Below are 3,577 nucleotides of genomic sequence, written 5' to 3' on the forward strand. Positions count from 1 at the left end.
ATAAAAATTAAATAATGCCAAAAATTAACAACATATAAAGCATTCAAGACATATATACAACTGAGATATTTACCTGTGAGACAAAAGCTGGATTGCCAGAAGGTCCTTGACCAGGTAAAACACCTGGAAAAAGAAATGATTACGAAATTTAGTAATATTTAACAGATTTTATGTAAGAAAACATTTGTACAGGTTCTGTCACAAAGCATCCACTACACTCTCGGAGTGGTTGGCGTTAGGAAGGGCATCCAGCTGTAGAAACTCTGCCAAATCAGATTGGAGCCTGGTGTAGCCACCTGGTCCACCAGCCCTCAGTCAAATCGTCCAACCCATACTAGCATGGAAAGCGGACGTTAAACGATGACGACGACGACGATGATGATTCAGACAGGGATATGTTAAGTCATTATAACCAGAAGAGCTGTGGCAAAATTAATTAGAGATACACATGTGGTAGAAATAGATTATTAACACTTTGGTTCCAATTTCTGGTGGCACCAACTGTTATATCAATGTTACAAAAATGATAAGAAATTTTTGTGAAAATAATCTTTTCTCCAAACCTATTGTGGTGGTCAGTCAATGTAAGGGAGACAATCGTTTCTACATAAAAAATACTGGGCAGGACTAGAAGGTTGAGTTTGAAGTTGAGGAATTCTTTAAGGTGCACAGAATATACATATTCTTTCTTTAATGTAAAAGTAAGCCCCATACAATGAACTGTGTGATGTCTAGTTTACATAAACGGAAAGCTCATAGCAATAATAGCTTTGCTCAATGGTCCCCATAAGGAATGACCAGGAGCTGAAGACTAACATTGATCTAGAACAATGTTCATCATTATCATCATCATCATCATCATCGTTTAACGTCCGCTTTCCATGCTAGCATGGGTTGGACGATTTGACTGAGGACTGGTGAACCGGATAGCTGCACCAGGCTCCAATCTGATCTGGCAGAGTTTCTACAGCTGGATGCCCTTCCTAATGCCAACCACTCAGCGAGTGTAGTGGGTGCTTTTATATGTCACCCACACGAAGGCCAGTCAGGCGGTACTGGCAACGGCCATGCTCAAAATGGTGCATTTTATGTGCCACCCGTACAAGAGCCAGTCCAGGGGCACTGGCAACGATAAGAAATATATAAAATAAAATGTTTTAATTAAAGAGAATCTAAGTGCTTACCTATCTGTCCAACCAACAAGGATGGAACTGCTTGAGTGGAGAAGACAGGTTTACCACCAATGTGAGGAGTAGCTTGGCCCTGGCTACTTCCAGCCTGTGAGACAAGCCCTTTACTTCCATTGTTGCCTGCTTTTCCATTTGCACAGCTAGATGATACAGTTGATGATGCTGAAGACTGAACAGAGGCCACACAGGTCTGAAAATAAAGAATACAAAAAATAAACCATTAATAAACATATCAAATTAAGGAATAATGATTCACAACCCACCCTTTGAAATAATCTTAACCCTTTTGTTACCATATTTCTGTAGAGATGCTCTGTGCTTCTTTCAATTAACTTTAAAATATAACAAAGAATTTAGTAAAATAATGTAGCTATCATCAAGCTAGTGTTAGGAACATAAACTGTGACTAAGGTTTGGTGGAAGACTTGAATTCAGAACTTTTTAAAACAAGACATTTGTACAACAAAGACAGAGGCAGTTTTCAGCCGAGTTGGTATGCATATAACCAATAAAACAGAAATTCTTATCTTAAATCAGAACACCCACCCACAAAATTTGTCACAATCTTTTCTTAGTAATTTCATGATATTGTAAAATATATATATAACTGTACACAACTAATTAATAAACAAAATTGGCAACAAAAGCTACAAAAATGATAGCTGTTAACAAAATACAAGGCCAATATCTTTTTTGCTACTTTACATTCTTCCATCTTTTTCTTTTATGCTGCACAGGCCTAATTTAATATAAGATAATATTTTTTATAATACTTTTAATATTCTATATACTTCAGAAATAAAATTTACACAATAGTGAATTTACAAATATTAAGGGAAAGAAAACGTGCAAAATAGCAGACAATATCCGTACAATAATATTCGCTCAAAAATCTAACAACACCTTGCTGTCGTTATATATAACATCATCATGCAGCTCTGATTTAAACAGATACACATTCACAAACACACGTGCACACAAATACAGAAGTGTAGTTTTTACTTTTACATTAAATCCATAATTTACAGATAAATTTTTCCATGCTTTGTTTAGTAGTAATACCGACATAACAAAAATAACACTTAAAAAAAAAAGCAAAAATAATCAACAACATTTATATTTGAAATAATATAAATGAAGACATCGAACAATATGACTTAACATACAGACTACAAGTGAGACAACATAAATCTAGGAGACAAAAGCTGGAGAGGTCAAAAACACCTGCTTAACAAAGATGATTAGCACTCAAAAGCTCAAGGAAGAGTTAAATTGAGACCCAAATGATCCAGTCAGTTAGGGGGGAATAATTTTACACAATCTTGCATATTAGGATTACAAGGGCTGTCTTTACGATAAACCTAATCAAGGCATTTGTGGAGGCGCAATGGCCCAGTGGTAAGGGCAGCGGACTCGCGGTCATAGGAACGCGGTCTCGATTCCCAGACCGGGCGTTGTGAGTGTTTATTGAGCAAAAACACCTAAAAAAGCTCCATGAGGCTCCGGCAGGGGATGGTGTCGAACCCTGCTGTACTCTTTCGCCACAACTTTCTCTCGCTCTTACTTCCTGTTTCTGTTGTACCTGTATTTCAAAAGGGTCAGCCTTGTCACACTGTGTCACGCTGAATATCCCCCGAGAACTACGTTAAGGGTACACGTGTCTGTGGAGTGCTCAGCCACTTGCACGTTGATTTCACGAGCAGGCTGTTCCGTTGATCGGATCGACTGGAACCCTCGACGTCGTAAGCGACGGAGTGCCAACAACAACAAATCAAGGCATTTACTGAAGACACATATGTTCGGTAGTTTTCTTTCTTTTATTCTTTTAGTGGTTTTAGTTATAGGACTGCAGCCATGCTGGAGCAGTGCCTTATTGTTATCTTTTTGTTTCAGTCATTAGACTGGGGCACCACCTTGAAAAATTTTCAATTGAATGAATTGACCCAATATCTTTTCTTTTCTTTTTTCTTCACTTTTACTGAACTGCTAAGTTACGGGGATGTAAACACACCAACATCGGTTGTCAAGTGGTGGTGATGGTGGGACAAACATAAAGACACACACACACACATGATGGGCTTCTTCCAGTTTCCACCTACCAAATCCACTGACAAGGCTTTGGTTGGCCTGAGGCTATAGCAGAAGACACTTGTCTAAAGTGGCACACAGTGAGATTGAACCCAGAACCATGAGGTTAGGAAACAAGCTTCTTACCACACAATTTATTTCCTTTCAATTTTATTGTCCCTTTCTGTAGAAGTATTACTGTTACTACAGCAGGGCAGCAGTGGAGTCAGATCAATCAGAACTGATAAAAGCTATTGAACACCAACACCATAAAATGACCCGTTCAGACTATTGATCAAGATGTCTCTTTAACATTAGAA

At 38.2% G+C, this 3,577-nt stretch overlaps 1 protein-coding gene across 2 annotated transcripts in view; it reads right to left on the bottom strand.

Annotated features, from left to right (window-relative positions):
• Positions 1-1,268, bottom strand: part of LOC106880166 (polyhomeotic-like protein 2) — a 19,826-nt gene extending 18,558 nt beyond the window's left edge. Inside the window, exons 1-2 of one of the 2 annotated variants that reach the window (XM_052977024.1) lie at positions 1,185-1,268; positions 74-123 (exon numbers count right to left, since the gene is read on the bottom strand). The gene's annotated coding sequence lies outside the window, so the exon portion shown is untranslated. The remainder of the gene's footprint in view (positions 1-73; positions 124-1,184) is intronic. The other variant, XM_052977023.1, reaches the window with a different exon arrangement.
• Positions 1,269-3,577: the final 2,309 nt, after the last annotated feature.

This window comes from Octopus bimaculoides, chromosome 26, assembly GCF_001194135.2.
Source record: "Octopus bimaculoides isolate UCB-OBI-ISO-001 chromosome 26, ASM119413v2, whole genome shotgun sequence".
Taxonomy (NCBI): domain Eukaryota; kingdom Metazoa; phylum Mollusca; class Cephalopoda; order Octopoda; family Octopodidae; genus Octopus; species Octopus bimaculoides.